This window comes from Grampus griseus, assembly GCF_964374135.1.
Source record: "Grampus griseus genome assembly, chromosome: 9".
Taxonomy (NCBI): domain Eukaryota; kingdom Metazoa; phylum Chordata; class Mammalia; order Artiodactyla; family Delphinidae; genus Grampus; species Grampus griseus.
In genome coordinates this window covers 63,015,121-63,028,172 of record NC_139003.1, presented here as the reverse complement: position 1 = coordinate 63,028,172, position 13,052 = coordinate 63,015,121, and positions in this window count along the sequence as shown.

Here is a 13,052-nt window from a genome sequence, read left to right as displayed (position 1 = left end):
TTTGGGAGAAAAAAAAATTGAGCTTCCAAACAGGATAATTAAAAGAAGCTGTTGATACATTATCCTATAAAGTTCAGTGCATTGTGCAGAAGACTTGTCCTTATTAAAATGGAGAAGAGACTGAAATGAATGATTTTTAGAGCCTCCCAACAGTCAGTTTGAGACGTAACTGAAAGCCAGGGTGCGCTCCACTGTGGACTGAGGAAGTCGCACTTTCCCGGTTCCTGTCTTGTGTTAAGCTGCACTTTTCCACATCACCAGGAGGGCCAGCCCTGTTTTCTGAAGTGAGAGGCAGCTCAGTTAATCTTCCTTATAGTGTACTCTGGGAGAGGCCGAGCACTTTTTTAACACACATTTGATACTACATAACTGACAATCCCTCAATATTCCTTTGGGGCTCCTACTGTTCAGAGGAACAGCCCACTAAATGCAAGCAAGTGTTAGATATTAATGTTGAATTAAAACCGCAGGTAAAAATGGGGACACTGGCATATTCCTGTCCATGGGCTTGACAGGAAATTTATTTTGCTGTAGCTGAAAAGTAATTAACCTCCACTGTGAGAGAATTCTATTACTAGCAGCTATTCTGCCATGCAAAGTGCACTACATGGAAATGTTATGGGCTATCAAGCAGAAACGGCAGATTTGTCTGCATTTTAAACTGAATTTCCATTACTCTATTCTCTTCTCTGTATCTCTCCTTCCCTACCACCTTCTCTCTTGTTTTCACTGAAGCTGGAAATTGAGACACACATGGAACTTGAGAAAAAGGTTCAAAGCAAAAGAGTGCTTATAAGGATTTTGTAAGACCTATTTTTTTCTGGTATTTGGATTTTCTTTTAACACAAATATTGTTCTTTACTATGGTGGAAAAATGCAGCACTATGCAAAATACTCAACCCTGAATAATTTTACTATAGACATATACACGAAAATTCTTCTCATTTTCTATTCTTCAGTGTAGTATGTACATACATGCACACACAGGTATATGCATAATCTCAATAAAGAATAGATTTGAGGAGAAATACTACCTGGAATCTATATATAGTCATTTCTGCTATAACACTTGTTTTGAAAGTACAAATTTGTTCCAAAGTGATTGATACATTAGGGAACAATTTGAGCATAATGAAGATTTCATGTTTGCTTATATCTGATTTTTGTCAGCAAGAAATGCTATGTGAAGGCAGAAGGCTGCTCTCAGCTGAATGAAGACCCCCAGGAATATACCAGACTCACACGTGCACACACCTCAACTGTCTGCCAGCCACCTCAGTCCATCACACGTGCTATGAGCCACAACCAGACACGCCTTCTAGTGTACAACTCTCCTTCCGATTCCAGGGCACACTGCTCCCTGGACTCCACACTAACTCCAGGCTGCAACCCTTCCAAATGCAACGTCATGTCATTTTCAAGGTAAAGTGTCATATTTATTGTAGTATTAATGTACTTCTTAATCAGTTAACTGTGCTACTGTTTTTATTAGATCACTACTTGTCTTTTCATGTGTCACTGATGAAGTTTTTTGAGTGTTGTCCTCCTAACCTAATTTTCCCAGAAGCCACATAGTATTTTTTTTATCGTGCTCTTTTGTTGTTCTTGTTGGTTTTTTTGTGGTACGCGGGCCTCTCACTGTTGTGGCCTCTCCCGTTGCGGAGTACAGGCTCCGGACGCGCAGGCTCAGCGGCCATGGCTCACGGGCCCAGCCACTCCATGGCATGTGGGATCCTCCCAGACCGGGGCACGAACCCATGTCCCCTGCATCGGCAGGTGGACTCTCAACCACTGCGCCACCAGGGAAGCCCTATCATGCTATTTTTGCATAGCACAGTTTCAGTGACACATGCTGCATTATAGCAGAACTGACTCTATGTCTCTTTTTCTTTTATTATTATGATGAACATAGGGGTCCCTTGTTTTGTCAATAATGAATGTTTCTGAGTTTGCTGTGCATTTGTCACATAGGTACAGCTCTACAGTCACCAGTCATACTTTAAGCTATTACACCAGAATGAGGGAAGATCTCTTCTCCTAGAAAACAATTGTTAGAGGCAAGAAAGCAAAACAAATGGTTTTAAGCACTATCACTGATTTTAGGAAATAATAACAGTAGTCATCATCTGTCGAGGACTTACCGGGTGCTTGGCAGACTGCCTAACCCTTCTGCATGGGTGCCCATGCCAACATGGGCCTAAGGACAGAGGTATCCCCTGTGCTTAACAGATGAGGAGACCAAGGCTTCATGAACCCAAGGAGCTTGTAGTGGTTCTGAACTATTCAGAACAGAGCAGAGGATTTAGAAGAAGAATGTCAAAGTGAAAACTGGAGTTCTGCCATTTCCAGTGTCTTTCTCGTTGACTTCAAATGTGTCAAAGGCTATTAGAATTCATACTTAGAGATTATTAGGTCCAACGTTCTCGTTTTAAACATGAGGAAATTTAGGTTCAGGGGATTTGTGCAACTTACCACAGGTCCCCTGGGCAAGGCTAGAATTTAGAACTCAGATTACCTGACTCACAGTTCATTTCTCCAGGCCTTTAGGGATGTGATTTTGTTGTTGTTGTTGTTTTGTTTTGTTTTTTGGGTTTTTTTTTTTGCGGTACGAGGGCCTCTCACTGTTGTGGCCTCTCCCATTGCGGAGCACAAGCTCCGGACGCACAGGCTCAGCGGCCATGGCCCACGGGCGCAGCCGCTCCGCGGCATGGGGGATCCTCCCGGACCGGGGAACGAACCCGTGTCCCCTGCATCGGCAGGCGGACTCCCAACCACTGCGCCACCAGGGAAGCCCTAGGGATGTGTTTTTAAATGTCAGGATGAAGGGAGGATTAGTTCTTGTGAAGCTGTTTGGTCTCATAACTGCTATATTACAATTCAGCCAATGCTTTGTTTTCTTCCATTTCTTACGTGAAATAGCATGCACAGTTATGAACTCTATGCGATAAAGAATAGAGTGAGGAGCAAATACATCACATTTGTGTATTTCTAGAAATAAGATAGGAAAAAAATCAATCCCAAATATCAGGTCTTTCTTCTTAGAACAAGATCTGAATGTGGGGTATTTTATGGTAATTACCATTTATAACCTACTATTCTGGGAATTGAATTTTACAAACACGAAAGCCAACTTGTAAATTTTTCCTGACAGAGAATAACACTGAGCTCCAGAGAGCAGAGAGTGTTGTACATTCTCTCTGGGATCTGGCACTGTTCATGATCATTAAAGAATGCAGATGGGATAAACAAATTTCTGTTATTTGACCATTATAGGAAAATCAAGATGGAAAACAAAATCGCCTCTTTTTTTTGGGTCTCAATACAGCTAACTGGGCTGTCTACCTTCACTCTAGGAAAATGCCATGAACTGGTGGCAGCAGTTGTGGTTCTGTCTAATTTACATGCCAAAAAAGCAAAGCATTCACTGAAAATTACAGGGGATGTAAATTTTAAGAATTGCAGACTAATGGTTCCCTTCTTCACCTCCATTGCCTAACAGCCACGTGTGTGAGTGACAGCCATACATTAACAGCATGCCGCCCTCCTTCTCAGAAAGAGGTGGCTGATGGCATGTTTCAGATATAAAGTGACTTTGGATTAATGCTGGCCTATAGGAAGTTGGGGATTTCTTTTTCTTTCTTTCTTTTTTTTTTTTTTTTAACAAATTGGCATTTTAAAGTGACAGGTAACTCTAGGATTCTGGATTACTATTATTAATGAAAAATGTTTAAATACCTTTGCAATAGGGATTTTGAATTATAATCTATCTGGGAAAGATTTCCACTTCCCTTTCTCTTAAAAAACGTTTTTGAGAAGTAATTGAAGTTTACAATCTACTAATGCAGAACTATTTGGAAGCCTTTTACTCTCCTTTTACTAATCCTCTGTGCTGAGAGAGAAAGTGAGAGAGAAAGAGAGAGAGAGAGAGAGAGAGAGAGAGAGAGAGAGAAAGAGAGAGAAACTGATCTGTGTATTGGACCATATTGATCAATTTTAATGGTCTCTGATTCAATACTCAAGCTTCTCCCCTACCTAGGTGGCAACCTGTAAATTTTTTATCAAGAGTTTACTTCAGAGACATAAGGAACAAGTTAGATTCAAATAAATCTTCTCAAAATGAGGATTTGTACCTATGGGATGAACTAATGATAATTTATTTGAAATAAATGAATTCTCAACAATTTTCTTTTTAATTTGAATTTAAAGTCAAGTTAGTCTTGAAAAATGAAGGAGCAATGTAGATACACTTCATCTTACACTGCACAACTTTGCAGAGAAGATTAGCAACAGGAGGGAAGGCCAGAGATCCAACTCTTTCTGGATCTCTGGATGCAAAACTATCTTTTTCTCTTACTTTTGAAGAAGTAAGAGAAAAACTTTTCATTTTCTTTCAAAGATTACAGTGTCTCTCCCCAGTAAATGAATTTCAGAAATAGAAAAATTTAAGAACTTTTTAATTGATTAATCTTGCGGATAGAAGTCATCTCTGCTAAGTGACGGAAAGTAAGGATGGGGGTATATGACATTTAAAATTTGAAATGGAACCAACAGAAGGAGGTTGTAAAGGGATATAGGAAGCTAATTCTCTTTAAGTCATGACCACTGGCTTAGGTCTGGATGAAAATTGGAATAAAAGCAATATTTATACAGATTACCTTGACAGTGCTGTGTAAAAATCTCTCTAATCAAAAAATATTAAAATGAAAATATACTAGTTTTCAGGAGAAAATTTTACATAGGAGTAGATAAAAAATCAGGAAGCAAATTTCTTTTCCACAAAGGTATATATCAGGAGGAATAGATGGGGACAAATTACGCAGGAAGATATCTAAGGAACAGTTTTTTTAGGATACTTAGGTTGAGTCTTTATTCTCCGCTCCCCCACTCCCATCCCGGGAATAAACGAGGAATAGCAGGGAAGTCTTTTGTGAAAAATATCAGGAGAAAGAAGAAAGATGGGAACTCACATAAGAACATCTGTTCTGCAAAGCCATTTGAAAAATAACTGAGTATTAATGTGAAAGAAAATGTGCTCAGCATGAAACTAACCACAAGTAATGTGGTAGCAGGGAGGCGGGAAGAGTGACATAAGGAGCTTGCACCCCACTGAGAGATAAGTTTTGAGTGTCCGAATCCAAGTCACCCCCTCAGCTACTGTGAGAGGAAGTGCGCAGGCGGTATTCAGGCAAATTGCCTGTGAAGTGGCACAAGTTGCGACTGAATCAAGATCTAAAGATGCAAAAGCCATATTAAAACAAAAGAGACTGAAAATAAAATTTTAGTGTTTTTTTTTTAACTTTAGACACCAAATATGTTTATAACATTGAGAAGGACTTTTGAAAAAATAGTTCACCTTTTTAAAGACAGAGGTAGATTTTCTGAATTATGGATATTCAATGTGAATGTACAATTTTAAATTTTGTATTAGTTTTAGACATTCCCTTTTATTTCACTTTCACATACTTCAGAGACAATTTTGAACAACTGGACAGTATAATCGAATGCTTTAAGTTTCCTAGGATCCTGAAAATGCTTGATTTTTAATATCTGGGATAATAAGAATATCAACAAATTTGCTATTGCTGCCAAAAGACACACAGTCAGAAAGCATCTTTCACAATCTTTTTCAATTCAGGCAGTTTTAAAATATCTTTAGAATGCAATTTAGTTTGTTTGAGTATTCAAGGAAATAGTGAAAGGAGAAAAATGTTAACTTAGTTGTTTTCACGAATATAATCTCTTCTAAAACTGCAAAAAAGAAAAAAAACTATCAAGTTGACATGTCTGGGACTGTTATCTGTACCACTCCCTCTCCCCCCAAAGAAAAGAAAACTCTTTCAAGAGAATTGCTTCCCCTTAAAGTTGTACATTTAGAACTGCGGTACCAGGAGGTTCCATGGGGTTTGCTTTCCTGCTTAAATGTGTCATCTGTGCAAGAGTCCTCTCAAGCATTGGTAGTGTTTGTTCTATTTCTTAAGCTGAGTGGTGGGTTAATGTGTTTGCTTTTTTCTCATGCTTTAAATTGTACATATATGTTGCATAAACACTATGCTATATGATTCACGTAAGGGTAAGCTACTTTTTAAAATGATGCCTGTTCTCAATCTTTAACATTAACTTCTAAGGATTGTTCCTTCTTCCTTCTTTCTCTCCATCCTCTGTTTCCTACGTTCATTAATAAAGACCTTTAAAGAAAAATAATTTATAATGGGAAAACCAGGCCAGTGTAGAATCCTCATCCATGCTAACTTAGGTTCAGACTAATCTTCTTTCTAATGTGCTTGTATTGATTGCATCTAAAGACAATAAAATAAAGTCTACATGGTAGTTTACTTCATAAGTAAACTGTCACAACCCAGTGTAACCGATTTTTGTAAGTGAGATGAGTCTTATACACAACAAAACAAGATTATGGATTTCATTGCAATGAAAGAAAGAAAATTTAAAGAACTACAAGCCTTTGTTAATGGAACTTATAAAAAAAAAAAAAAAACAGGAGGGCTTCCCTGGTGGCGCAGTGGTTGGGAGTCCACCTGCCAATGCAGGGGACACGGGTTCGTGCCCCGGTCCGGGAAGATCCCACGTGCCGCGGAGCGGCTGGGCCCGTGAGCCATGGCCGCTGAGCCTGCGCGTCCGGAGCCTGTGCTCCGCAATGGGAGAGGCCGCAACGGTGAGAGGCCCGCGTACCGCAAAAAAAAAACAAAACAGGAACACTGTTACGTTTAAGGGATTTTTATTGAGTGCTAGAATTCTGGTGGTCTTCAATGTGCCCTGGTAGCAGATTGTACTGACAAAGGCACCGCGGTAGCTTGGGTTCCCTAGAAAACAGAACCTGAAGCAAAGGCGGGTATGTGACCTCATTACTGGAGAGGGAGGTGGAGTGGAGCAAAGTGGGGAAGGAGCAAGGCCAAATCAATTATGAAATATAGAGCTGGTTGTCACTACAGGCCAAATTTTCCCACGGTCACTTTCCCAGTAAGTGCCAGAGTCAAAACTAGACCCAGACATTCTGATTGCAGAGCCCATAGACAAGTAAGCACTTAACAAATACCAGCTGTTACCATCTTTCTCTTCTGCTGACTCCTCTTCCTCCTTCTCCTTCTCCTCATTGTTATTTATTTATTTATTTATTTTTGCGGTACGCGGGCGGGCCTCCCACCGCTGCGGCCCCTCCCGTTGCAGAGCACAGGCTACGGCGCAGGCTCAGCGGCCATGGCTCACGGGCCCAGCCGCTCCGCGGCATGTGGGATCCTCCCGAACCGGGGCACGAACCCGTGTCCCCTGCATCGGCAGGTGGATTCTCAACCACTGCGCCACCAGGGAAGCCCCTCTTCATTGTTATTTTATTTAAAACTGGAAATTGTAATGTGCCACGAGGTTATACAACATAAACTTTAACTATTGTAAAACCATTAGTAACTAAATGGTTAACTATTGAACCATTTAACTATTATTCTTGTGGCCCTGGTACGAGGTAAAGATTATTTAAAATTTCTATCATAAAGATTTTTCTGGATTTTTCTGGAGCAATCAAAGTTTAAAATATGCATCATGTATGAAAGTAGTAAAGTGAACCACGTTATTTATATTAAAATAAGCATCACTTGAGTCATATTGGTTTTATTCTGAAATCTAGCCCTCAATAAATATTTATTTTTCTGATAATAAAACTATTATTTAGAACAACATAAACTGTTAAGTTACTGTGGTTTCATACTAAAGTTCCCATAGAATATAACATTTTATGATTATAGTTCAGCATTTCTTTGAAGCATTATGGAGAAAAAAGAAAGGTAATTGAGCAAAATTAGGAAGTCCAGGAGTATGTATTTATTCAACTTGATCCTTAGATTTTCCAAAGCATGAGAACATGTTTGTATTAAGAGAAACTTGAAATTCACTTCAGAATTTTCATTGTAGCGATATCCTTCATTTAGATTAAGCCAAGCCTCTCCCCTATTCTCAGAGTGATCTGATATCTACATTTTAAAACTTTTGATGTTTTCTACTCCATAAGCCTTATAAATGTTGTATTATCTTAGTGATTTCATGTATGTCAATCTACTTTCTTTCCAGAGATACAAATCTGTCATTAAGAATTTCTAAATTCCTTGAAAAAGAGGAGTTATTTGCCAGTTTCCTTTTTAAGCTTGTATTTCCTACTCTGAAGAAAAGAAAGAAGTAATATAAAAACACTTTGAAAATATTTTGTGGGTTTAATGATGAAAAAATGATAATGTTCTCTGAAGGAATTAAAAAACATCACTCTTCACCCTTTTCTCTTCCCACCTCTGTCCTGTCTTCTTTCCCTCTCAGTGGCCATCCTTTTAGTTGTAAAATATTTGCTTGTAGGTAAATTTCTTTCCCACTTTGTCTCAGAGGATTTCTGGTTATTTAGTAATCTCTCTCATAAGGAAATTTTCTTTATTTTTTTCATTTTTCTTCTTTTATTCTGTAATATAGCATATATTATCCAAAATAAATATTGAAGTAGCCCAGGTGAGTTTTCTGGCCATCATACTATAGGAATTTTTAAATCACTAGAATCACTTTCTTTTAACTAACAGTTTAAAAAATCTAGTATTTATATATTTTAATACAGTTTTCTTATTAAAATTCAACATCCCAGCCCAATAAGATCACAGGTACTCTCTTGTTTAGAAAAGAATTGTCCTATGTTGCCTCAACACTCAGATGAAGAGTGAAACAAATTTTGTTCACTTGATGCTTTCCTCATAGAAGACCAAAAGTCAAAAACGGCTGAATATTTCCCTTTTCATTAGGATATTTTGGTGTTGTTCACAAAGACTCCAGATCTTTCTTTCACTACTTCAACTGTCATATCAGCACCAGCAGGAGTATGCTTTCGTAGACTATTCTCTTAAAATTGCTAAAATAGTCTACTGGTTATAAGAAGCTTAGCATTAAGTCATGGATGACTCACCAAGCTCCTCCTCCGATTTGAGTCACTAGTCAATTACCATAGTCACCCTTCTGCCCAGCTGGTTGGGAGTCCAGCTTTTAACTGGAATTAAAGTTGCAATTCTTGCACCATAAGGCTCATTATCTGAGTCTGAAACACCTGCTATGAGAGAATAAAAGGCAATCTTGTAACGGATCATTTAATAATTGAGTTAGACAGGAAAAAAGCAAATGGTTTTTTGTTGGTACTTGATATTATTGCTCATCTTCTCAAAGTGGCAGTGAACACATAGGAAGAGAGTTTCTTGTTGAAGGGAGAAGTATCAGATTCAACCTGATACCTAGTATTTTAGTAGTTCAGTACTTGATCCCAAGTATTTGGACCAGGTCTCCGTGGTTGCATACAGACAAGGGTTTCATGATTTATTTTCTTAAATGTTACTACAGGGCTGACTTATCAACACTTGATGCAATGTTAGGCTAAGGTGAAAGAGAAGAAGTGAATCCTCATTCAGACCATCAATAGCATTCAGAGGCATACGACCCAAGTTCAAGTCTTCCTGGGGAACCCTGAGGCTTCATTAACTATAGTTAGTAGGTTTCTTTGAAGTTCTCAGATGAAAAGGGTAATTAGATATCTCCATGGTCCAATTGTAATATCATTGTTACACAGCTCTCCCTTTGTCTGAGGTGTAATCTCTGTCTAAAATACTGGCAGACAACAGGCTCTGGCAGTAAGCAAAGGAGGCACCATTGGTGTGCCAGAATTGAGAATCAGGCTTCAGGATGAATGGGGCTCAAATGGCTTCTACAGTTAAGTTGTTGTGAACATAATGCAATTGTATCAGTGCCCAACTGTGGTTGAGTCCTCAGCTATAAATCTAATTGTATTGACACAGAATTCAGGTTTGAAAGGAAAACTGGAAATAATAAGCAGAGTTGAGTGCTGTGGTAGATTAATCTGAAAGAATTAAGAAAAATGTGGAGACTGGAAGACTAAATGATCTTATTATGAAAAGAGCAAAAGAGCAGGACTTATAGAAACAAAAACAATAAAAACTTGGTCTGTATTGAAGAAAGTATAATATTTACAGCAATGGAGGGATAACCTCAAATGTTAGAATTGGTGAAAACTTATAGAAAGTAGCTTATTCAATGGCAGAAACTATATGTTATTGTTGTTAATTTTTAATTAGGTTAGATTTTCTTTGTAAATATTTTCTTTCTTTCTAAAATACAATACTTAATGGCTCTAAACAGAAATATATAAAGAGTGGACTGATGATATTAACACATCTCAAGAAAGAGTTCAAATAAATATGTATATGAGTGTTTGTTGAGAGGTGATTCATTAGTAAGGGAAAATGAGGAAAACGGAAGCCAGAAAAATCATTTTGGTTATGTCCATTCTTCTAAGCAATGGCATTGGAAGAAGATGTTCCATCAGAGACTTGAACTCTGGAAGTCTTCTCAGCTTCATCCCTCTTAGTGAGTGGGAGACACCAGGTTCTCTGGAGTCATTGCATATTTGAATCAGAAAACTACTCTGTTCTGAGGGTTGTTTCAAGCCATCTCATAATAAATAAGGTTCCTACTTAACTTGTCTTCAAAGACAGAATTTACTAATTAGACTAACAAAAATGTTCAATCCATCTGACTCCTTTATTTCTCTTATAATGAATTTATTGACAGTGGTCTTAAACATTGGTTTCTTAGGAACTTTGTGAACATGAGTCAGCATCCCCTCCAAAACACTGGCAAAATCAAAGGTCAGGATGGCTCAACTAAGAGCAAGACTCTTGAAAGTCCTGAATTTACCTGCTGCTAGTTAGCCTCTTCCAGTGTATATTAATATACACTTTTTTCCCATCAGAAATTGTGCAAATAGAAAAAAAATTAAAGAAAGGAAATTTTCCTGTAGACTTAGAGAAGGTTTTGAGGGATATTTTTCATGTATTTAATGGTTCAGGCATTCATAAATATAAAATTTTTACTTTCATGCATTTATTAGCAAACTTGAAAGCCCATGACTGGTGAAAATTTATAATTTAGCTGAGGCATGCATTTGAATAGTGCCCATCTGAAGGCAGGTGTGCAAGATTTCGAAATTTTGAAAGTGAACTGACTAAATGTCTAAAGTTCACTTCTCAGTTCCTCTTTGTTGTACTCTGTGGTGATATAATTTATCTCCTGAGGAATTTTATATGTTAGTCATGAAAGATAACAGGGTACCATAGTGGTGAAGCTAACTGCCACGGCTGATGGTGAAACTGGAAACATCTAAGAAATTATTGATACATAGTATTTTATTTGGAATATATGAGTATTTTCCTGTGTCATTAAAATGATTTTAGACAGATTTGTGTAGGCTGTGTAATTTTTTAGCATATGGATATATCATATTTAATTCAATAATTCACCTACATTAGATATCTTTACCTCATTTCTCACATTTATTATTATTATTATTATTTTTTTTTTTGGCGGTACATGGGCCTCTCACTGTTGTGGCCTCTCCCATTGCAGAGCACAGGCTCCGGACGCACAGGCTCAGCGGCCATGGCTCATGGGCCCAGCCACTCCGCGGCATGTGGGATCTTCCCGGACCAGGGCACAAACCTGTGTCCCCTGCATCGGCAGGCGGACTCTCAACCATTGCGCCACCAAGGAAGCCCACATTTATTATTTTAATAAGGCCCTACTGAATGTATTTAACTGTAAAAAATACTTAGGGTACAAACAACAATTTTCATAAAACATATGAAATCTTTTCACTTGGGAAAAGGAGATGTTTTCAGGTTTCTGGAGGTGTTTGCCAGATTACAGGTGGTGTCATATATGGCAGTACATGAAGTCAAATTTGACTTTGCTTACAGCCCCGTCAGAAGTAAATTCTAAGAGATCCCACTGCCTATCATAATCCCCTTTCCCCATCTGGTGTGTGGACTAACACTCACTCAGACAAGCAAGATATTTATCAACACTTTGAGATTCACCTAGAAACCCATAATAGTTGGAGTATTTAAAAATATTACTAACAAATACATGGCTTTCTTTTCAAGATTTTAGGCAAGGACTACTGTTATATTTCTCATAATTAATGAAGAGAGCAGCTGGGATTTTTCATTCTTTGATGCTGAGTCTGAACAACATTAAAACATTAATGGCTGAACAACATAAAAGTCTGAACAACATTAACAACATTCTATCATTGGAGCCTGGTAAACACAGCTCCATTTCTAGTTCCTGAGATCCTTTTTCACCTTTCTTTTAAGATATGAAAGTTTCCTTGTTGCAGATTGTTTTGCTTTTTTAGTAAAGTAATGATAGTGCCTTTGATCTTGGCTTTGTATTGTAGGCTCCATTCCCAAGATGCATTTTATCTCATTTTACAAACATCTAGTGATAGTTATTTTCAGAGACTATCTCTGGTGGACCAAAATTCTCTGAGTAGGATAATATGGGAATTTGAAAAAATTCTATAATAATATATAATTCTTATTTTTTTAGGGTATGCATTATCTTTGTTATCTAGGAAAAAATATACTCTTAAACATTTACCTATGGTTCCCTTCTTGAAATAAGTATTTTAATATAATACCTTTCACATTTTATATGTTGTTTTTTCACAAGGAATCAATAGTACCTCTCAGACATCATTTAATTAATCCTTATTGTGTTCTAGAAGTCTTGATCCAGATCATTTTGACATAAATAATTTTAAAATATAGAGAATTAATTTCTAACTATGTAAAAAATTTACTAGTTGACATGTAACACTCAAGCTTGAATATTTTCCATCAGGTGGAGAATTTTATATTTCTGGTCATAATAATTTTTCTCACTTTAGCTTTGCATTTAAAAGCACAGATACTGACATCAGGCAGCCTCAGTACTAAAGACCAGTCTTTATGATCCTGGAGAAACTGTACTTCTTGTATCACAGTTTTCTCATCTGTAAAATGTACATGATATAATAACTACTCTTGCAATTGTTAAGATGATCAAAAAGACATGTAAATTAGTTAGCAAGGACCTAGTCAAACAAATTGATGAAGTATAATTAATATTATAGTTGCCAGGATTAAGCTTTATAAACAGTGAAAAAAGAAATATTTATTCTATTTTAA